Source organism: Poecile atricapillus, chromosome 4, assembly GCF_030490865.1.
Source record: "Poecile atricapillus isolate bPoeAtr1 chromosome 4, bPoeAtr1.hap1, whole genome shotgun sequence".
Taxonomy (NCBI): Eukaryota; Metazoa; Chordata; class Aves; order Passeriformes; family Paridae; genus Poecile; species Poecile atricapillus.
Window position 1 is genome coordinate 39,449,928 of NC_081252.1, and position 24,862 is coordinate 39,474,789.

Consider the following 24,862-nt stretch of genomic DNA (forward strand, 5'->3'; position numbering starts at 1 on the left):
TTTGAAACTGGCAAACAACAGACAGTAATTTCTTGGTCAGTGTTTGGGGATTTTTTTGTGTTTTTTTTTTTTATTTTCTTGTTGCTGTTGTTTATTTTCTGAAGGAAATTGTCAGTTTTTATTTCGTTTGCACCTGTGACCCTTCTTCTGGGTAAAACCTTTGAGGAAAAGCTGGATTGTGTAGCAGACAGAAGCAGCATAGCTGTCCTAGCACATCAGGTGAGCCTGCACTGCACGGTCTCCTGGCTTCCACAACCATCTTACCTGAGATAAATGACACATTCTAGCAAAAGGCACTTCGGTCTGTGACAACTCCAGACACTGACTGGCAGCACTGATACCTGAGTAACTGATAGCATACAACCCATCCAAAAACTTGAGACAGGGACTCACAATATAGAATCAAAGAGTAACACTTTTCCACTCTCACACAGGTTGAGCAAGTAGACACAAACAGCTATTCTGTGTGCATTTTCTAAAATATCTGAACATTCTAGTACAATTATGGAATTCACTGAATAATTAATCAATCAAACAGTTCTCGGAAGATGAAAGGTCAGCTTATTTCCCACCAGTCTCCTTCCCCAATAGCCTGAATAGAACTCTAGTGAGTGGCCTGACTGTCCTGCTCCTTAGGCTTACAGGTCTGGTAGGAAAAGGCAATGACTGCTCACCTTCATCTCCGCATTCTGTTGTTCACCCCGCAATCTGAGAAGAGCCCAGCTAGTGGGCAGGTTGCTATGAAGAGATTATTTAATTTCCAAGGCTTTAATTTTCCATACTTTTGTATCACTGTGTTATAGTTGCTATTCTGGTCCTGAAGGAAAAGACTTCATGAGGGTGATTACTGAACTTAAGTACTATTCTTTCAATTGCCGGCCCTCTCCTGGCTTATATTAATCATGCTTGAAACACATAATTTCATGTACCTTGAGTCAACTGCACCTCTGTTTCTATGTGCCCTGTTTTGTTGTCTTTATCAATAATCTCTCATATTAGCTGTACTCCTTGTTTTTCCTTCTTCATTTATAATATTTTGTAGTTTTGGATCATCAGCTCTTCTGCAACTGCACTTAATCCATTTTTCAGTATCAGAAACTGTGGTGCTTTGGATGGTCAGGCAACATAGAAACTTTTAACTTTCCTGGTTATCAGTTGAGCCATTTTGAATACCTGAATGAGAGGGCTGGTTCTACTGTGTCTATTTTCCTCAGCTATATGAAAATTTGTAGTTTCTTTAGTATAGTTTAGTATTATCTTTTTCTTTGGATTTGGTGGCGTTATTGTAAAAGGTAGCCCTTGGGTGTGATGCTTCAAAAGTACTCAAGTTATTACAGATCCAATAGTTTTCAAGAGAAAACTTGTGATAAAAATTCTTTGATCATATTTTTGAAAATATGTATTTGTAATTCTATAAAGCAAAACCATTCCTTCAGTGTACAGGTCCTAGAACAATTTTTTTAAAAAAGAAAACAGAATCTGTTTTTTTCTGTCTCTAATGTCAGGGAATGGCCCTGCTTAATCCCTTCAGTTTTGTTTGTCCTGAAGACGAAGACCTATTTATAATTTTTCTTTTCTTTTTTTGTTTTTTAAAAAAAATGTTTTAGGACCTGTACACTGAAGGAATGGTTTTGCTTTATAGAATTATAAACATTTAATGCATTGGGTTTGCATATAATCACCTTATCTCCCAAATAGAATAGATTTTCATATTATTAAGAATTCATAATCATTAAAGCAAATGTAGCATATAAAATTACTTCCCACCAGCTGAGGTGGGTGGCATGCACAGCGTGGTGAAGTTTGCTATCTCAAAACTTGAAATCTCCCTCAGGGATCTAGGAGAGGAGTAACACACCAACATCAAACAGAACAATAACAAAAGTATTGTGCATCTTTCATATAAACATGCGTTGGGAAGAAGTAATTGAAATGCTGAAGTTTTTGCAGAAGGATTCAAATGTTTTTATTTTATTGTTTTATTAATCAGCATAACTTTAATGGCTGGAATATAAAGCAGAATTCACTGCCTATAGATTTCAGACGCAGTCTTCCCCAGGGTATAATTAGTAATGTTGTGAGATATTTTTTTGCTTTATTTTAAATATACAATGCCTGGCCCTACTTCTGCTTAAGTCAATGGAATTATATTCATTAACTCTCTCCTGTGATATCCTAGTTAAACTCAGAATGGAGGAAATGATTACCAGGGTGCTTTATTTAAAGAAGTGTCTTTAACTGAGGTAAAAAACCCGAGATCAGCTATATAAACTATTTAAGATTAATGCAATTTAATTCTCTCCATATGATAGATGTCCCTCAGTGTTAGTATGTGGAATAAGCAGCTGAAAAATTGGAAATATTTCTTCTCTAACTCCTATTTTGAAAAAGTCATAAATATTCTTGTTCTGACTACTCAGTCTTTATCATATGTTGGGGGAATGCTGTAGTTTCCTTAGAAACTTTAATGTCAGGGGACCTGAGAACTCAAAAAATTCTGAAGTATCCTGTAAAAAAGCAATCATTTCAAGGTATTTATAAAGCCACGTAAAGTAGGACTGGCTATTACAACAGCACAGTGGCAAAACATTAGAAATACAAACCATGTGAAGGCTGGCAAAGTATTTTCAGAAGTGACTGTAGAATTTTCATAACTTGATATAAAGCCAAACAACCCAAAACATACCAGAACATTAGCAGACATTTAAAAAACAAAGCAAACATAAAGACTCAGAACTAAAACCCAACCTAAACATTCTACTTCTTTGCAAAACCAGTCCACTGAAGCTTATTATTTTCGTACAACAGCCAAGTGAATTTTTAGCCTTTGTGAAAGTAGCTGGGGAGTGACTGTGTGTATTGTACATCTGAGAATATATTATTTTAGAATTAGTTATCTGCATAACACATTAAAAAAAAGTTTTAGGATTTAGTTTGGAAGAGTTTAGACAGCAAATACTTACATGTAAATAGCAAGTTTAAATATTCATTTAAGAGTAGCTTATAGAATCCTAGGTCACGGGACTGTTAAGGTTGGAAAAGACCTTAAGGACCATTGATTCCCACCATTAGCCTAGCACTGCCAAGTGCATCACTAAACCTGATGGTGACTCAACTGCTTCTAGGAGAATGCTGTAGGAAACAGCATCAAAGGTTTTACCAAAGCTCAGGCAGACAACATCCACAACCTTTCCACACCCACTAAGTGGGTGACCTTGTCACAGGAAGATCAGGTGGATCAAGCAGGACCTGCCTTCCACAAACCCCTGCTGTCTGGGCCTGATCTCCTGGTTATCCTGGGCATACTGACAGATGGCATCAAGATCATCTGCTTCCCCTGCACTGAGATCAGGTTGATGGGACTATACTTTCTCACCTTCCTCTTGCAACATTTCCTGTAGAAGAGCATCACATTTGTGAAGTTGTAGTTGACAGGGACCTCTCCGATTTGCCAGCACTGCTGAAAAATGAGGGAAACTGGCTCAGTGAGCACTTCTGCAAATTTTTCTTTGTATCTGGGATTGCACATTCCATTATGGGCTTCACTGTGTAAGGAAAGATTTTGATTTGCTATTGTTATGGTATCACTGAATGTTCTTGCACTGAAGCTGATTTCTGTTGAAAGTAATTGAAGAGTTTTGGGTTTTTTTTCTGTTTGTGAAAAGCAGTAAGATTTAATATAATTATATTAGCAGGAGTTTAAATTCTACAGCTTTTAAATTAGCAGTAATCATTATGTTAAAATGAATAGTTGATATATACTTTGTGAAACAGCAGCTTAGAGGGCTTCATCTTAGCTGTAGCTGACCCACATAAGAGTCCTACTCCTGAATACACTAGATTAGGAAGGAAGAGAGAGGAATTATTTTTAAAACAGGATTTGCTGTTCCCCGCTAAAGGAAAGTGCCCTATATCTGTCTCTGCCAGCAAAATTCAGGCTCAGCAGTTTGATATGACACTAATTTACTTGCAGAGAGATTTATAAACCTTCATAAATAGCAGAACAATATGATTAGATAGTACTTCTGTTGATTCCATTACAACAGAGGTTTAAAGATACTAAAAAAAAAAAAAAATCAAATGGCCCAAGCTGGAATTAAGCTTTCTTAATGGAATGGGAAAAAATCCCCAGCAGAGATGAAAAAGAAACAAAGAATTTCTGCTGTGATCAAGCAGGGAAACCATTTCTTAAGCTTTGATAGATGGATTGCATTAAAAGTTGGGAATCTGAACCACACATCATTCATCTCTGAGATGTAGATTTCATTTATAACTTTAGTGAATTGTTTTAAAAATTATTTATTACAGTTTCCACAGGCCATTTGAATATTTTAATACATATTGGGCTATGTACTGGATCACACCCTCAGAAAAGTACCCGGCATATTGGTAGTGACATATTATACTTCTATTCCTTTTAATGTGCCATGTCAGCAGTTCTCTGACCATGTATTTTTTAAGCTGAGCAAGGCAGGAGTTACAAACTATCAGCCAGCATATGAAACTGTTTGGAAGCTCAGCCATATGTTACAGATATGCTGTGCCTCTTGCTCTTTGTCTTTGGACAGTTTCCTGTGAAAAACAAGGGTTCCCTACCAAAATGAATGTGGGCCATTTATATGGTTGTAAACTTCAGCACATGGCTCAGCACCAGTAAATCTTCAGTCAAAAATCTCCATTGGACAAGGATTTATTTAGAAAAAAAGTTTTAAGTGCCACTGTATAAAGCTTGGCTCCACTCTTCTGCTCAGCTACTTGTTTGGAGAAATTTAAATCCATGTACATATTTGCACACTGAAAATTTTTTCCCTATTTTCCTGGCAAAACATTTTTAGATGCTTATTCAGGTTGATTTACTCAAGGAAATGAGTATTGAGTGCTATCAGTAGGTAGGGAATTTATTTAGAAAGTAACAGTAACAATATTCAAACACCACATAATATTTGGTCCTGTCATTCAAGAAATATGAGGTTTTTGCTCAGCCCACTGTCAGATTGCTTGTTTCTGTTCTTGTCCAATAAAAATTAGCAGTTTGAGCAACACTGCTGGATTACAGTACAAACTTAGATATAACATACTCTGTCCTACACAAACTTAGTTATAACATGCTCTGCCCTATACCTTGGAGTCTAAAGCAAAGATAATTTAGTGTGTCTGTTTCTTTGAAAAAGAATGTTCAATCCCCCTATTTTTAAAGCTGATTGCTTCCCATTGAATATGAAACTGAATGAAAAATAGACTTGCGAACTGCATCTTTAGAGGAATAGTAGAATTAACTGGTTAGGAGCATCAAAGCCCTGAACCGTTATCTGGGCTCTGGAGAGGATTAATGCAGTTGGAATTGAATACAGGAAAAAGTGGTAGTTTTGGAGAAGGTAGGTAGGCTGGAGACCCTTCTTTCTGGTCAAGTCCTTACTCTGAGCTCGTATCTATTGACATCAATGAAGTTTTTAATAACGCTTTACTGTTAACTGCATTGCTGCATTAGCAAACTCAGCAATGAAATATCCCATCAGGAGTAAGCAAAACTCCAGCATGAAGTTTCCAGTGGTCCTGTCAGGAAATTAATTACTGGGGCCTGCATTTTCTTTAAAGGTTGATCGGTTTCCTGGAAAAACCAATGGAAATGCAACCAATCCTTGTTCTGCTTTGGTAGAAACCATATCATTCCAGTAAGGTTGCAGAAGCCGTCAAATGAAGACTCCATAGAACCAAATACTACTCCTCATTTAAAAAAAAATAAAAAATATTGGTCTTTCAACATAACTGGTCTTATGTAAAACAGTTTGATTACTCACAGAGGAAATCCTATTTTTTCTGATATAGTTGTCTGCAAGAAATATAATTACACACGACTTGTATAGTAACTAAAGCTTACTGGTTTGTAGGACAGCTGTAACAACTTCAATACTCCTTCATTAAAGTGTTTGGCTCATCCTGCTTATTACTTTTTTATTTCCTTTTGAAAAGGCCTTTCTGTGAAATATATATCCCCAATGTGTCTGGGAATATTTGCCCAAAATGTTCTCATCTTCTCTGTAGTCAGAAGAGTTATTGTAATTTTTCACAAGTTAGAATATGAAAATACAGACATGCACATGCAACTTAGAAATGTGAAGATAATTTCTTAGATGCAATCTATCCTTTGAAGGAAAAGAAGGAGAAAAGATGTCTGGTGACTTTTTTGGGTATTATTTTGTTTTATAACTCTAACTGCAAGTATACTGAGAGGAAAAACATCCAGAGGGAATAATAATAAAGCAATGGTTATGGATTTTCAGAATAAAGATTTCTGCTTCCAGCAAAGTCAGGATCTTATTAGGTGATGAAAATATCCATAATTTGGATTTTATCTTTAACAATGCAGAAGACAAAAACCTCAAAAAAAAACCCCAAACCCTCTTCAAATTGCATCTTTTTGTACAAATAATAGAGTGTAAAAGGGTGGCCGATAAAGTATAAAATTATGCATTTATTAATTCAAAAGAATTATTTTCTATTTTCTTTCTCATCCAAGTTATATAGAAGAATATAGATAGAGATAAGTTATTCTTTCAAACAAAACATTTGGCAGGCAAGAGAGACTAACTGCAGCCTTGTTCTATTCATGCCCTATAATGTTTAACAGAAAAATATAAACAACTATTCACTCAGTCGTGTATGTGCCGTCAAACCAATATTTTGCAGAAAGTGAGTGAATTAAATGTTGCTTGTTTGAATGCACTTCTACCTGTCACAAAATGGGATAGAAAAGAAAAATCCTGAAAAGTTTAAATCTCTCCTTACCTTGATAAACACAACATAAATCAAGAGCTCCAGGTTATCTCACAGTAAATATAAACACATAAAATATTCAGAAGAAGTTTGTTTTAAACAAGTCATGTTACAAAACTTTCTTTGAACCTTTAGGGTTCAAACATTTAACTGTATGTGGGAAAAGTTTTGTGACAGTGACTAGCCCCATTTCTTTCCTGCTTCCTTTGATAAAAGATATAATCCAATAGACCTGATATTAAAAAAAAATCTTAGTCTTCTTCGATATGCTGGACCTTTATGTCAGAAAGCTGTGGCACTGGGCTCTGGGACTGCTATTTTTAGTCTCTCAATATGTTTGGAAGGGGAAAGTCATCATCTTGAAATTTTCTGTAGGGTTTGAGCTAAGGAAAGATGCAACAAGAAAATGTCCATTTATATTTCCCAGCATAGGCAAGGATACAAATGTCTGTACAAACATCACTGTGAAAGGAAAAGAAACCAAATTTAACTTAGATTTTCGAGACAGAATTGTAATAGTTTCTCTCATCAGCTGGGAGCCCTGGCCTGATTTCCTCATGAGATCCTGCTGACATGTATCATATCTAGTATCTCAGGTTGTCCTCCTTGGGGAGAACGCCTATCAGCAAAGTTTATGTTAAATTTTCTATCCAATCCACATGGATCCTTTTTTTTTTATCCCTGCTCCTTTTATCTACACTCCATTTCTTCTGCTTCACTCAATTTCTTGTCTCTATTTCAGTCAGGCAAAAGAGCAGTATCAAACTTGAATAAATCAACTATGGATGCCCCTTTTTTGAATAAGTTCTGAATATTCTGCTGACAGACTGATTTCTTCATCTTACTGGTGCTTTTCCAGCTTAGTAAAGGTAACCCCTTGGAACTCCATCATCAAATGAAGTTCTACATTTGCACAATTTTACATAAGCTGACTGAAAAATACTATTGCTAAAAAAACCTGCAGTGAATTCAGGGTGTTGGGCACTACTACTAACACTTGTTCTGAGATATGATCTGTTTGCAGCCTCTTTAGAATCTTAACAGGTTTTGGACTGAAATTCAAGGCACATTTTTGAGGAATATAATGGCAGCAAACACATCCTAGCAAAGCATATGTTTGAAGCCTAACTGCATAGAAGCAGCATTACTTACATATCTGTATACACCTGAAGATTTACATGTTAAATTGGGAATCTAATTGCTTAGCTTTCATTATTCATATTTTTGCAGTAAACCTCACAGAGAAATTATGCCTAGGTTTTTTGTCAGTATTTTCAGATTGTAGAATTTAGCTAATTAAACTAAATGCCTATGCTAACTGACTTGCCTCTAATTTACTGTAAAAATTTGCAATGCACTTACTGGGTTCCAGGGAATGTAACTTAAAGCATATTAGTTTAGTAAGAGCATCTCTAAGTTGCCATGTAGATTCTGAAAGCCACACTGTGACCAAGGTGTTATTGTCTTTCTGTTTAACACCTGCATGTGTTTCATTTACCTGTCAGTTTTCCCTTTGTTTCTGCATTCCAAAGAGGCTCCAGCTGCACACCTCATAACCTGGTGTTATAAAGAGATGCTTAAAAAACTTTTAAAAAGTTCACAAGGTGGTTAAATATTTTAATGTGGTACCTCATTGTATCTAAAATCTGTAGTATGTAAGCTTGTGTAGTAAGGCATTAACACTGTTTGTACAGAATTAGCTGTCCAGTTTCACTGCCACCTTTAACAGAAGAGAAATATGTATGATTCACTAAGCTGGAAATCAGTGTTACACACTGCATGTGTTACAGCATATCAAGATGCAGTTCACATGAGTGTTAAGGTACTACCACAAAAAATTATTTTCTTATTCACATTGTTATTGAAAAGGAGCTATATTTTTGTTGGCACTGATGGGTTTTGAAAGCTTTATAAAATTTTCTCTTGAGAGAATTCTGCCCTGTTATTACTCTTCCTGCAATTCTACTTGACATATTATGACTCCCACTCACAATTTCATGGCTTTCTTAATTTTATCAGATCTATGGAGGAGTTGAATGGAAAAGGTTTGTTGGGCTAGGCTGAAGTTTGCAGATATTGAAATGGCCATTTGAACAGCACTTACACAGTTAAATGTGTGATCCTGGAAATCCTGCTGAGCTATTGCCTAATCCCAAGGGGATCTGAACTGTAAATGGACTTTAATTTCAGCTTCATGGAAAATCTTCTTGCATCTTGACAGTGATATCTTCCTGTCCAGCTCACCTGATTGCTCAATCAGGAAAAATACCCACATCCTTCTCAGACCTATTCAGAGCTCACTTTCATGTAAAATATAGTGATGGTCAACTATCACCAGGGGGAAAAAAACCAGGCCAATAAACTACTCCAAGTAATTTCCTCAGTTCTTTCCCCTACCTTTATTCATTCTATTTTCTTCCTGTAGTTTTTTTCCCCAAGCTGTCTTCTACTTCTTGATTCTACACTAGCTTGTCCTAGTCTGATGATCTGCAGTTGTCATTGCTTCTTCATGCTCTAGCCCCTGCCTCTGTTCCTTCTCTCCAGGCATGTTTTAATTATGGATAGGCATCAAGTTATCTCCTGGAAGCTGGAGTCCAGAAGTGACCTGGAGAATCTGGGGGAGAAAAAGCATCTCCCTTCCCTTAAGAGAACACAGTACGTAAATTCCTCTTGGGGTACCATGAATGTAGTGAATGTGCTGGCTGTGCATGCCCTGAACAGTACAGGAATACAGTCAGGGAAGGCAAATTTACTGCTAAATTCTGACCTATGTTACTTCAGCATATGCAAACTTCATTTCAATAGCTGTATAATAGAGGAAGATGTTTAGGAAATATGGAAAGGCAGATACTTATCTCTTGTCAGTCGTCTTTCAAAGTTTCTTGTTCTGCTGCAGGCTTTAGGGCTTCTGTGTGAATTGGGTTTAAAAGGGCAAAAAAACATGTTTCTTTTTAATTTCTTTTTCTTAAAAATAATTGAGCATTTTTACCTGAAATTTGTCTAAAAATCTGAGACATATTGTTTGCAAAGGTTTCCTGTATTACTTTTAAGTTTTTCAAAATTAGTTGTAGTTAGTAAAATAAAATAAAGGAGAATTACAAACTTAGAGGTAACAGTATTTGACACAGAAATTCTTTGCTGATTACTTCAAAAGCTGGGAATATTTTCACTCAACACAATAACAGGACCATTCATGTGCTTCTGCTGGGAGACATATCCTGTACTGCTTTACCTCTCTTGAGATGAAAAAGAAAGTATGAAGACTTCAGACGCAGAAAGACTTTTTTTTCCTGGACTAGTTTCTTGTTACAGTCATCTTGCCATCTTGCTGCAGGTATACTAACAATGTAAACTACATTTCCATGCTTCATGTGTCAGTTTTGCCTTTGGATAGTCACTATACTCTTTTCTAAGCAGCTGACGAATTCAAGCAGCCAGCTGTATTCACTGAACTAGATGGGGTTTCACTAGTGTGGCTGTAAGCAGAATTTGACCGATAAAACGGTCTCTTTCTTCTCTGCAATATTGCTTGTGTCTGCTGGTGAGAGAGTTGCTTGTTTTATCTCAGTGCTTTTATCTGCTCTACTCTCCAGTAAGACCCTTCTTCCAAATGGCTCCATGCTTCCAGGCGTATTTTAATAATTCATCACAAAAAGCTAGAGTAAGCAAGATAAATAACACAGCCTGATCTATGGCTGTGCCTCAAAGGCAGGAAGCACAAATCGTGTTTAACCACATAAACATCAAGCTCTCATCTCACTTTACAGACAGGGAGGGAGCAGTACACTTAGTAAAAAAACCCAGCTAATCTAGAAACACCTGGCTTAATACTGAAAAAAAAAAAAAGAGAAGAAATGAATGGGAAAATTCATAAAATATATGGTAATTATTTAAAGGAAACATTATTCAAAAATATAAAGGTGCATTCATGCGCGTAACAGTTTTTTAAAAAATTATTCATAAAGAACCAACTAAATATGTCAGTGTTAAATGTCAGCTCCATTTCTCTTATATTGTATTTTTTGGCTTTCTGTGAAGAAAACCCTCAATAATTATTTAAGGTCTTTGTTGAAACTGAGGACTCTGCATATTATTCAGTATTATTTGGACTATTTATGTACAACTGGCTCATAAAAATATACCTGACCCAGCAACTACTTCACAGTTGAGTTCTCTCTTTGTCCTCCTTCCCTACTTGCTTCAAAGACCCTATCCATCACCTTCCCAGCTTCTCTAAGTTCTTAGCAAATTCTGTCCCCACAACTCCTAACTCCTTCTCTAAACTTTTTTTGGTGATATAGTCTGTCCATTCATCATATTTCTAAATATTTATCAAAATAGTTGACGAACTGTTCACATGCTTACTGAACACTCCAGGGAGAGCAAAGACATGAGCATGCCCAAATGCCTGGCAGTGGAAAGTGAAGCTATAAAATGGCAATGAGCTGAGGAAAAGAGGGCAGGTTTTTTTGTGGATACCCAGTGGGAAAAAAGAGAGGCAGATTAAAATGTTCATAAGAGCATTATCTTCTGCTCTATGCCTTTTGTTCCAGCTTATGGATGAGACTAGAGGATTGAGAAACCATGGAGAGAGCAGGGAGATAAGATTTGTGCAGACATCAGGGAACAAATTCTGTCTGTGATACGAATACACCTGAAGATGTGCCAGAAATGTCCAATAGCCTCATAGATCTTTAAGCTCACTGGCTTTTCTAGCACTTTTCTTCTTTCTTGGAGATTTGCAGAAATATTAATTCTCAACAATTCATCACAAATCTTGTGCTATGTCTCAAAATATTCCTTTAACTTAGGTATTTGTATACATGAAGTTTGCACTCTGAAAATCTCTCTCTTCAAGTGACACTTTTCCTTTGGCTTCAAGTTCATTATTTGCACTTTTCACATTCTGTATTTTTTTCCTGTAGTTCTTTTAGTCTCATGAAGTTCCATTCATTTGTACTACAGATTGCTCACAAATTGTCTCAAGACAGAAGACAGATCAAACAGCTGGTTTTATGTATTTTTAAGTAAGAGTGATAGTGTGGATCAATAAAGCTCTGTTCATTCACCAGGACTTTTTATCTCTCCATGAACTGTAAGTTGTGCACAAAAATCTGTGATACCCATTGAAATTCTCACATTGGCAATTGAGAGGGCTTGATACAGATGAAGAATAGCCGTGATGAGAAGGACTTGGGTACATGAGCTGGCAGCGTGCACTTGTATTCCAGAAACACAGTTGTATCCTAGGCTGCATCCAAAGTAGCATGGCAGGCAGGGTGAGGGAAGGGATTCTGCCACTCTGCCCCACTCTGGTGAGACTGCGCCTGGAAAACTGTATCCAGGTCTGGGGCCCAAACACAGGACATTGACCTGTTGGAGCAAATCCACAGGAGGCCACCAAGATGGTCAGAGAGCTGGAGCACCTCTCCCATGGGAAAAGGCTGAAAGAATTTGGATTGTTCAACCTGGAGAAGAGATGGCTGTGGGATGACCTAATTTCAGCCTTCCAGTACCTGAAAGGAGCCTGTGAGAAAGATGGAGACACTATTTAGAAGAGCATATAGTGACATAGACAAAAGGGAATGACAGGACAAAGGGGAATGACTTCAAACTGAAAGACAATAAGTTTAGATTAGATAATACAAAGAAATTCTTTACTGTGAGGATGGAACAGATTGTTGAGATAAACTGTGATTAACCCATCTCTAGAAGTGCTCAAGGCCAAGCTGCATGGGGTTCTGAACAGCCTGGTGTAATGGAAGGTGCCCTTGCTCATGGCAGGGGGGTTGGAACTTGATGATCTTGAAGGTCACTTCCAAGCCAAACCATTATGTAACATCATTTAAACAGTATGAATTTGGACAGTGCCCAGAGGGGTTAAAGCAGGGTGAATGTTTCCAGCACTTTTTTCTTTTACACTTTAGTGATCTTACTTGAGAAAGCCAAGTAATCTTATTGATCAGTAACCATATAATGTACAGTATTAATCATGTAACTATCAAATATAATAATTGCTGAAGGAAGTTGTATTGAGCTTGCATGGCCAGGTTTTGGTAGCAGGGGGGTTACAGAGGCAGTTTTGATATTTTAAATATTTTGCCTAAATATTTTTAGCCTTTTTCATATTTTTAGCTTTGTAGATTTTTAATATACAGTTGCATTGCTTCAGGTACTTTTCCTGTCCCCTCTCACAGTCTAGCTTTGTGTGCCTACAGCCATATTTGTGCACACTGGAGAGCTTTCATTTAAGAGTTGCTTTTTATCTTATCACTCTCAATATTGTTTGGAAATGTTTTGTCTCTTGATCCCAGGCTTCCTGTCAGAAGCTGCCAGAAGCTTCTTCCATGTCCAACAGAGCCAATGCCAGCCAGTTCCAGGACTGATGTGCCACTGGTCAAGGCTGGGCCAATTAGAAACGATGAGAACCCCTCTGTGATAACATATTTAACAAGGATAAAGAACAAAAAAGTTATTGTACAGTAATTGTGGCCAAAGACAAGTGAGTGAAAATGTATGAGAGGAGCAACAGTGTAGAGAAGGAGAGGCAGGAGGTGCTCCAGGACCAGAGGATTCCTCTGTAGCCTGTGGTGAAGACCATGGTGAAGCAGCTGTGCCTCTGCAGCCCATGGAAGGAGAAAGGGATCCAGATATCCACCTGCAGCACATAGAGAAGCCCCTTGCCAGAGCAGGGGGATGACTGAGAGGAGGCTGTGATCCTGTGGTTGCTGGCAGGGACCTGCAGACCCATGGAGAGAGGGGCCCATGCTGGAGCAGGTTTCCTGGTAGGATTTGTGACCCTGTGGGAACCCACACTGGAGCAGGCTGTGCCTGAAGGACTGCACCCCATGGAAGAGTGACCCACACTGGAGCAGTTTGTGCAGAACTGTTGCCCATGGGATGGACTCACACTGGAGAAATTCTTGAAGAACTGTCTCCTGTAGGAGGCACACTGCACTGGAGAAGGGGAACCTATGTGGAATGAACTGACCACAACCTCCATTCTCTGTCTCCTTGCTCTGCTGGGGGAAGGAACTAGAGCCCGGGAAGGAGGGAAGACGGGGGGGTGGGGGAAGGTGTTTTTAAGATATATTTTACTTTTCATTATCCTGCTCTCATTTAGTTAATAGTAAGTTCCATGAATATCCCCCATTTGAGTCTGTTCTGCCTGTGAGGGTATTTGGACAATGAACTCTCTGTTCTTATCTCAACTCATGAACCCTCTGTTATTTTTTCTCTACCCTGTCCAGTTGCGAAGGTAAGTGATAGAGAGGTTTTGGTGGGTGTCTGGTGTCCAGCCAGGGTCAACCCACTACTTAAAAATATACGTTTGATAGGGGGTATAGGGGGTTATGTGAGTGTGTCTATTGTTGTTGCCTCTTCTGTGTTCTTTATGAGACAAAATGTTCCTCTTCCATATTACAAGTCCCATCCTCCTGTGACTCCTCCATGTGCAAAGTGAAATGTACAAACTCCCAGGGCTTGGGGCAGAGGAACAGTAAGACTTTCCTTTTATGATGTGAGAAGAAATCGTTAGTTATTATTTTATGCAGTAGCTATATTCTTTCCCTGATGTGTTTCAGATAATTAAGTGCTGTCTAAAATGTAAACTATGGGATTAGACAGCAGGTGTTTGCTTCAGGTAGTCATAAACTCTTTTAAAAGGCTTTGAAATACCAATATCAGTTAAAAAGTCTTAGTGGTAAGTATGCTCCTGTGGAGATTTAATGGAAATTTTCAATTCAGTGCCTTTGTTCAAAGAATGATATCAGGTTATCACTCATCTGTGACAGAAGATATTCAACCGGATGTTCCAAGAAACATGCATCCTCTTCTGAAGCCCATGTGTGTGGACATGATTCTCTGAGCCTGAGAGAGTTTTCAGCCTGTCAGTGGCTGATCTGTTCCCAAAGGAAAGTTTCCTGAGACATGTTTCTCTCAAGGACTGGTTTTTTGTAAATAGGTTTTTGGTTCTCAAAACAATGTTGTACAGATGTCCTGAGTGTTTTCTTTTGTTCCACCAATGGGACCAGAGAGGTGTTCCCTTTACCAATCATGTTAAACCTGTACAGGAACACCTTATAAAAGGGGCTGAAAACCCTGAAATAAAGGCTTCTGCCTTCTTGGGATGAAACCTCTGCTGCTGTGATTTGAATCCACACTTCTATTTCATGTCCACTAGTGACACGTGTACTGAAATTATACTGTAACACCCTGTGTTGTTTTCAGGACAGCGCTGGTTTTGTGAGATTCCTCATTTCCTGCATGCATGACATACCTGCCAAGGATTCTGCTTGAGGCAAAACAATCCTGCATTCGGGTTTTTCATCTCTTCCTCCAGCAAGCCTTTCCCACATTTCTTACAATTTTTGTTGACCCTACTCTTATCATGTTAAGTTCTTATTTTCTTCCTTACTTTCCATACTTCTAAGGAAATGTTTTAGCTTTAAAACCATCTGAATAATTGCTAAGAGAATGAGAAGTTATTGCATGTTAAACATCCAGATGAAATGAGTCAGGAACAGATATTGTCCGATGGAAAAGATCTAAAATTTGTGAAGTTATTTAATTTAGAGAAATTGTAATTAAAGAATTTGAAAGTAATCAGCTAACATAAAATGAATGCACAAAATATGGTACATCCTTAATTTTTTCCCAACATATGATGTACATAATAGTTTTGACAGTTTGCAAATTGCTGTTTACTAACTGTTTAAGGAATATACATATACAAATATATCTATTAATTATTTCCAAGAGCTAGGAAATATTTACAGTGATATGATATTTCACATGAGCAATTATTTCCTTTTTATCTGTGATGTTCTCAGAAAAAATACATTTCACTCTGGTCTACCTGCTGACTTAGCTGCAAGATCATGGTAGAATAACTGATCAATACTAATGCACATTTTTGTGACAACACCATCAGCAAAAAGGAATCATAGATAGTCCCTTATGATATAAAATGTTGGCTTGGGTACACTTAAGTGAAACTGCAAGTTTATGATGGAGTTTCTAAAGTTTTTTATGTTTTAATAGCATATTGCTTTTTACAGTACTGTTTGGTTTTAGCCCAAAAGGGACATAAGAAAGAAGACACTTTACACTATTTTTTAAAACACATAACAATTATGTTGAAGCTTTTGGAAATTTTCGAGGAGGTTTTGTGGAACACAAAACAGGATCAAGCAATGTGGAAAATAGCCCTTTTATTGGGAGTAGTTAATGGAATTCTGTACAAGTACTTAGTCTGTTTCTTCTTATTTTCATCACCTCCTGCGAGGTCCTTTATGTGAGATTTAATTGCAATGGAGAGGTACTGAAATGCAGTGCTGGTCTTTTACACATAGACTGCTACTCAGTGTGTAATTCTGCAAGAAACAGTAGTAAAAATATTTTACTCATTGTTTTAACTTTCCAGATAACAACACTGTTATAAAATTACAAAGAAAAATCAGTTTTGTTCCAATCCACATACATTGGTATGTAAACATTGGTTTTGGTGTTTTGGTTTTCATTTTTCCTTTAAGAGCTGGGAAGGAGAGGGGGCTGAGTGAGAGGTGTTTTTGAGGTCTTATGTTGCTTCTCATTATCCTGCTCTGATTTTGTTAGTAATAAATTCCATTTATATCCCCAAGCTGAGTCTGTTTTCCAGTGATAGCATTAGGTGAGTGATGTCTCATGGTCCTTAACTCGTGAGCCTTTTGTTAAATTTTCTCACCCCTGTTCATTTGCAAAAGGGAGTCATAGAGAGGCTTTGTTGGGTGCTTGGCCTTCAGCCAGGGTCAAGCCACTACAGCTTCTATTATAAATAAACAATAATTTATGTTTCTTTAATTCCCCAAATCGACGCCTGTCCTTCACATGTATTCCTGTTTATTGACATTTAGAATGGGACTTGGTGTAAAAGGCTGAGTCAACACTCACGAAGCAGGAATCACATTTTCTAGGTGCTTGTGTCTTTTATTTTTTATGGAAGATCCAAGACAACCACCCTCAATCAGACATTTGACTTTCAGTCATCAAAATTTCATTGAAACATCTCCCAGGCACAGCACATAACTCATATTCTTGTGGCCTTTCAGACCTTTGGTTTCAAGGTTGGTTCATTCTATGCAGTCCACAAGAATTCAGCTATGAAGAGATTTCTTTACAAGTTTGAGTTCCCCTGACTGGAAGTCCAGTCGAGTGGAAATGAGGCCAAGTAAGAACATAGGTGAAACAGGTGAAGGTGCACAGACCACGCAGCTGCTCTCCTGACCAGATTGTTTTAGAGTCTGTCTGACAGAAACATTATTCATGGCAGGTAGCAATGTGTACACACAGCTGAAGTGCCATTTCTGATTTCATCTTTTCTAAGCATTTGGTTTGACAGTGATATTCATAAGCTGATTTTTTATGAGTTATATATATTGGGCTGGCATGATTTTTTCAAAGAAATTGATTTATGAATGGTATTTGATGAATTTTCTGTTTTTCCAAGGTTCCTTACATAAAAAAAAAAAAAAAAAAAAAAATTATCATCAAGCTGGCCATAATATTATTTACCTGAAAAAGATAAATAACCTTTATTTATCTTTAAAAAGATAAAGAATTCTTTCTCAGTTTTAGAGATCATGAAATCAACACTACAGGTAAGCATTGACTTCTATGATAATTGTAAAAATATTCATGAACATGGCAGTTATTATTTTTTTTTTCTGGTCAGTTTCTTTTACATTATAGCTTACTTTGACTTAATGTAAACAGTGCCAAGCGTAAAAGGCTATTCCTAACATGGCGAAAAATGTTTCTTAATTTAGTACCTTTCATGAAATTGATTTGGATGTGTCTATGCATTTTATTAAAGGTAATGGCACCAATGTTTCTGATGCTGAAATTAGTTTTGGAACAATTTTCAAGAACATTTTATTATCATCTCTCTAATTGTGCTTCTCCATTGCTTAGATGAGATGTCAAATACTATACGTATGTGTTCATGGTGTAAATCTTTGATTATTTTACTTGTTTATTTGATGGTCAGAAGACATGAATCCTGTTCTGTTTTACTATGCTTTTATTGCTTTGTCACACCAGTCACAAAGGGATATATCTGTTCCATCATTTTTAAAAAGGTTAATGTGATCATTAATCTCTCTTGAATGTATGCTACACACAATATCTGCTTTATTGCGTACCCATTACAGAACCAAAGCTTTGCACATTTGTTCAAAACAAAATAGACTATCTTTCCTCTCGTCCTCTCAAGACCCCATGTTTGCCTGGAAATTTAATGTAACTATTTTGTTATAATCCCTTTAGTATTTTCAGTGAATTAGCTACCAGGTACTGTAAGAGTTTCTAGATGACAGAATAAATAGATATGCACATTTCCTTCTCTACCAGACATAGCCTAATTTAAACTGTTACTTTAGTGGAAGAGTCTTTTAATTTGTAGACTCAACTCTTGATATTCCTGTGAAGGCAGAAACAGGATTTACAGTTTTCTTCATTCATAATGGTGTCTCAGGCGAAAAAAAGAAGACTTTGCTGTGTGTGGAACATTGGCAGATGCCAGAAAGCTTCAGAAAAGGCTCTTCCATGGTCCATTTACATCTATGGGCACCCAGCTCTGTTTCTGAGTTATGGAAAATGTTGTGAGTCACCTGAAGTTATCTATTGCAGCTGAGATAGAGAGCTGCAGCAGTAGGTGGTGAGGGGACCTGGAGCCACCTTGTAGTGATGTAGTGGGTGCTATCCATGGAATGCCTGTTACCTGAAAGAATGGATTTAGTTTACAGAAAATCCATCAGTGGGTGCTGGAGATTTGGCAAGAGACAAGTTAAATAAATAGATAGAAAGCAGCCCCATGGAGCATCAAAGGAACTCTTGTGAATGTCAAAGGGAGGACAGCCTCCAAAGAAGTGAGCCAGTGGTGCAGGTATTTTCAAGGTGTAGTGCACAGAACTGTGTGATACCTCACAGACGTGATGGCTTAGGGACAGTATGGTTTAATCATGGCTGTGTGAAGTAGCCACATGTTTATGAACTCTGCTGGGAGGATTCTACAAGATTCTATATTCTGCTTTTCTGTTTGTGTACAGTTGTAATCCTTTGGACCCCAGCTGGCTCTTTGTTAAACCAGTGCAGATGCTTTCTTATCTTACTTTCCAGCAGTAGTATTGTGCTTAAATAATCTAGTCTGTAGATGCCTTGTAACATTGACAAGAAAAATGTTATCTATTCTTGCTTAGGTAACTACTGGGAATGGTAAAGCAATGTGTACATTACTTGTTTTTTAATGCTTTTTTTCTCTTTAGTATTCTGTTTCCATTGAAGTGTAAATAATATTTTGTTTTACATCAACCACGTGAGCTTTAGAAAAGAAGACTCACAAATACTTGAATCTATTTAAATATGTTTTCACCTAGCTGGATCTTGTTAAAGGTGTAGGAGAATTGCAAAAATGCTTAATTCAGGAAGGAGAAAAGAGCACAGTTGATCTATTACTGACAGATAGTATCAGCCAAAATAATGTTGTTCAGGTTTTCCTATTAGAAAGCTTAACTGGCAAAGCCTACTTTTTAGAACAAGAAATAAAGTCAAGTACAGCATCTGCCATTCAGTTTTGGAAGGCACATCAGTATATGCTCTGGGATGTTGGACTAGCTTGTCAGTTAATTAAAAAAACAGCCAAGAAATTGTCCTATGTATTACTATAGTCTTAATTAAAGATAATGAAAAGTTTCAGATGTTCTAAGTTATCTTCTTAGCAAGAGCAATATGTGTGACACTGAGCAAAAGATTCAAAACTTCAGACTCCTTTCCAAATTGAGCTGGTTATATTATCTTCCTCTATAAGTTAAAAACAGGAAGAATCCCTCCTGTGCTTTTCAGCATTTTAGTTGATTTGCAAGCATAGTAAACATGATATGCCTGCATATCCATAAACACAAAAGCAAGGACATGTCATCAGCATTTTCAGCCTTATTTATTACCAAGAATGTCACAGGGATTAGCAAACTAAGTAAATCTATGCTATTATGAGTAAACGTTTCAGATCCTGTAAGAAAAACATTCATTTTTCTTCAACTCCTTTCTTTTCTTGTTCCACAGTAGACTCAGTTATGACTAATTCTTCATCTCAGCTATCTGTTCATTGCCCTCTGTATTTCACTCAGAATCCCAGGGGTGTCTTGCTTAAGATTCACCCTGGAAAATGTAAAAAGAAACAGAAAACGTATCTACTATCCAACCTGTTTTATTCCCTGGAGGGGCCGCTTTCTGATCCATGAGTTGTTTTTCTTTCTCTTTCAAGCAGAGGAAGTCATTAACCCTGAAATATATCTTCAGTTGCCTTGTGCAGTGCAACAGGTCCAGGCAACTGAATGTCTCTTTAAGTCTTCAGCCTATGTCCCATGAAAGCATTAGGAGACAAAGATCAGCTTCAATTGAAAGATTCAGCCATGATATTTATTCTTTCAATAACTTCTCATTTTTTTTAAATACAGAAAAAAGGAAAGCGAAAATGTATGGCAGCATGATGTTCCCAATATTAAAAAGTCCTAATTTTTTTCATGACCTTTGTTAATCCTATTGGAATTAAACTAAAAATTAATTTTAAAAAAGCATTAAAGGCATTTTCCATGTAGAAGGGATGTAAGCCAGGATTCCCGGATGCTCCATAACCTGGACTCCCAAAAGTTTCCTTCATGGATGGAAAACATTTGGATGAATGGATAAAAACTGTAGAGTCTTCCAACTTAAGCCCCTTGAAAAAGAACAGCAAAAAGGACAGTCTTTGCAGATTGGCTATGCAATATTAAACATCAGAAAAACTGACCCAAAAAGAACTCATTCTTAACTGCCTTTTTGGTGTTTTTTCCTACTTTTACTTTCCCCTCTATACATAAAGCTTTGATGAAGAGGAATGAAGGGACAGACCTAAAGACAGATTTGCCTGATGGTACAGCAATCAAGTTATATCTTTGTCAAAGTGGCATCCAGCAGAATGCACTGAAGATCAGTTAACAATATAGCAAAAATACTTCACAGACATATAGTGCTGCACTGCAGAGAATGATCAGGGACTGGCTGTTGCAGAAGCAATGTGAACACTTCTGATCAACTTGTTGGCCAAAAAAATCCAATAATTTTCTTTTTTCACCTGTAAGTTAAAGGAAATCTATGTTTCTTTTTAAGACTAAGAGACTAACTCTGGTACTGCTGCTTTTATTATATTTTTTTATTATTTTTACTCTACTCTGGACATACTGATCACTTCTAAAATTTCAGACTGATTTTACAGTTCAGTAATAGAGAATGCTTAATTTTTTTTAATTGAACAAAGGGAGTGCTCAGTACAGAAAAAGTTCTTCCCGTCCAGCCCTACTCATAGTGCTTTTTGATTGCTCCTGGAGATGTTCTTTGGATGAAAGCTCCTGTCAAACTCAATAAAATGACTGACAAGGCCAAATTGGCATGCATTAAGGGAAATGACAAGAGAGAAGCTTAATCATGCCTGTACCAATAGACTGAAGCTGTTTCAGTGATCACACTGCCATCCTGTGTGTGTCAGTAAGGCTTCGCTTTCATCTCTGCAGAAAAAGCTATGAGGCAAAAATGCAATTGGCCTTGATTGCATGCCAAGAGAGGCCAAACAGAAAAGTAAAGCTTTCTTGGCACTGATAGCATAACGGGTCACACTAATACACTCTGCTGTGTTCCACAAGACAAATGGGTAAATTCAAGCAAATGCAGGAATTAATTCTTTTGCGTGAAGAAAGCTTTGAAGTATACCCATTGGCTGTCTTAGTACCTATCCCTGACCCAGTTCTGTCAAAAAAACCCAAGTCAATGCTAGGTCTGGAATGTTGTTAGATGAACAAAAATCAGCTGAGCAATCAGGTTGCTCCTGTATAATGGCTATTATTACATACTATTACTACAACTGATATTAAATATAAGCTGCTAATTAAGGAAAAGTTAGTCCAGCCCTCTTTAGTTAGTTCCAAGCATGTTTGTTGAACATCCACCATGAAGAATTTGGGTTTCTCTGTAGCCACAACCTATACTGAAGGCTCAAAAACTTTCTAATGAGAAATTTTGAGGAAAGTATCTGGCAAACCTTCAGCCTCTTAGGGCAGTATTGGAAATACAAGAGTCCAGCTTGCAGAAAAAACTCCTGAGTGTCTCCCTCTGTCATGTTGATTTTTTAGATTTTAATATGCAGGATAGTCATGATATATGAATTATTCAGGGAAGCTGGAGGCTGTCAACCATACTACAAGACAGTTTTGGAAGCAGACTTTATTCCATGGACTACAACTGGCCAGCCTTCAAGTGTAGATGGATGAACTCTAGGGCTGAGTTATCTTCTCAAATATTGTTTCTCTGTTTTCCTTATTTTCCTTAAGTATTGATTAGCATTGTTATTAGAAAAAATAATCTCCACAGGACCTCTACTTTCCTCCAACTCTTTGCTAAATTCATAGGAGAGTTGAAAATGCTAAAAAAATAATTAATTCTCTGTGCTTTGAAAAAGAAAAGGATGCTGCTGTGTCACACAGGAGTTTATCCGGAGTTCTTAAGCCTAATTTCAGTCCTCCATATGAGACAAAGTTCAGACATGAGAAACAGAATCATAGATAGGAATTCTTTGCTTTTCTCAGTTTTTTTTTTTATGTCTCATTACCACAGGGTTGGGGCAAGGTGGTGGTGAGGGGTGGGGGGCAGTCACAATATTTTTCCTATTGCTCCTCAGTCCATTCTTGTATTTCCTATTTTTATTTTTCTGTTTGCAAATTTCTCCCCTTCTGTCTCTGATTGAAGTGTGATTACCATTCTTTTATTTCTTCATTCCTTAGTTTTGCCTACTGTAAGAGACACTTCATGCATTCAGAGGCATGATCCCTTTTTTTTATATTAGGTCATCAATGCTTTTTACTTACCATATCTTCAACCTCTCTTTCCACTTTAACAACAAATTACCTTCTTTCTAGATGCTATGGGACTTGTCACAGTTTGGTTCCTCAGCCTTCTGCTTTCAAATTATTTCTTTTTCTTTTACTTATGTGGTTTTTTTTCTATTATTTTTGAGCTGCTGTCATTCATTAATCTGATTCCCCTTTATGGCATGGGATTGTCTTTACCTTTTGCTGAAAAACTGCAGAATCCTTCTGCTGGATGATGACGATTGCAACATTTCTCTCTGATATGTTTTTTGTTCTTTCCTACCCTAACTAATGCTCCTCATTTTCTATTCTCGCTCCAGTCACTATGGCTTTTTGCTGCACATTTTTAATAGCATTAAGATCCTCAGGAGGTTTCTACAGTCTGATTAGAGCCATGAAGTGTCTCATGTGTTTGTGGACTACAATGCTATTAAAAACATATTTGCTATATATCATGAGAAAAGCTATGTCAAATTATAAGAAAAAATCTTTATCTAAAATACAGCAAAAAAACTCACCCCAAATTCTTTCACATGACATATAACATATGTAGTACATTAATAGAATGAGGTCTTATATTAAGACAGAACCTGCTTTCAAAGGTGACAATCCCTAAAATCTCTATGCATTAACTGTACCATGCATGACTCATTTATTGCTGACAACCTGAACTGTTGCCAGCTTATACAAACACAAGGCTTTAATAATGCTCAGTAGGACTAGGCTATTAAAAGCCCTAGTTAATATCTCTTTTATGATGAGGATTTTCAATAGAACTTGGGGATTTTGGATTATGTGTCCCACCAAAATTTAGGACCAAAGGGATTTGTCTGAGATTCTGCCACTTTGACATTTACCAAATTCCCAATCCTATAGAGCCACAGTGAGTGTTAAGAAGTACTTAAATGAAGTTCAGGTTTCACTCACGAGTCTTTTTCTTTCATTAACCTTAATGGACTGTGAATCAGAGCTATTGAACAATGGCAATGAGAAATCAATTACTTATTATAATAAAGTATTGTGTATGAGATGGAGGCAGATCCCACCCTTTCATTTCATGCCTTCCTACACCTCTCAGGTTTATTTTTCACTTATAAACACACAGGCATAGTAAATTCTGTGGATTCAGGAAAGCACAGACCAGACTCAGAGAAGAGTCACTTTAAAGTGGTAACCAAATCTACCCAACACATATCACATTCAATGAATTAGCTAATAATATAACTTAGTAGGTGGTAAATGAGCTAATAAAATATGTAATATACTTCTATGTTGGAGTCCAAAACGAGTGTTAAAATAACATTTACCGTTATGTTTGTAGTAATTTGTATAAGCTGCCTGGTGGGAGGTGAGTGTGCTGCACTATTACAAAAATTATAACAGGAAAATTCTCATTATTTGTAGTTGGCATAAAAAGAAGTCTGTAAATTTTTCCCAAAAAATGTGCTTTAAGAAAGAGCAACTAAGCAAAAAGGTCAGCATTGCATATAAAAATTTAAAGCTCAAGAACTAAAAACAGCATTATCCTGTGACTCAAGGACTGGAGTAATTGATCATATTAGTCAATTATCAACAAATAGAATAAAGGTGGAACATTGTATGCTCTGAAAAGGTCATAAAATGAATAACACAATGTTGATTTGAGTAATTTTTGCTGATTCAACAGAATTATAAAACAAATTAAAATTTCAGTTGAGTCCTAACTGAAAAATCTAAAAGAGAGACTTATATCCTATGACTGCAAATTCTGTAGGAATTGCTTTGAAATGTATTAAGTGTCATGTAGGGACATGATCATGCTGGGCGTCTTTCTGCACAGCGGTTTTAATGGGATTGCATTTGGGTAAGCAATCAGGATTGAGCAGCAAATGCAGGATAGAGCTCTGGTTGGTGGCCACTCGGCTCTGTCCCACAGTTACTTATGCTCAGTTACATAGTTACATAGATAAACCAGAGAATAACAGAGTACTCTCCGAATTTTTTCCCAGTGTAACATGTAGAAATATGCTCAATTCTTTTGAACGAAGGGTCAGGTAGGTTAATATTTAATTGAACCTGCCTCGACTATTAATGCCTGGGGATGCTGGCTCAGGAAGACACATACAGCAATATTTAACCATAGTCCCATTCCAAGAGGCATTTAAGCATGTACC

At 37.0% G+C, this 24,862-nt stretch overlaps 1 long non-coding RNA gene across 1 annotated transcript in view; it reads left to right on the forward strand.

Annotated features, from left to right (window-relative positions):
• Positions 1 to 16,494, forward strand: part of LOC131578875 (uncharacterized) — a 31,517-nt gene extending 15,023 nt beyond the window's left edge. The window contains exon 3 of the long non-coding RNA XR_009277575.1: positions 13,089 to 16,494. This is a non-coding gene — a long non-coding RNA (uncharacterized LOC131578875). The remainder of the gene's footprint in view (positions 1 to 13,088) is intronic.
• Positions 16,495 to 24,862: the final 8,368 nt, after the last annotated feature.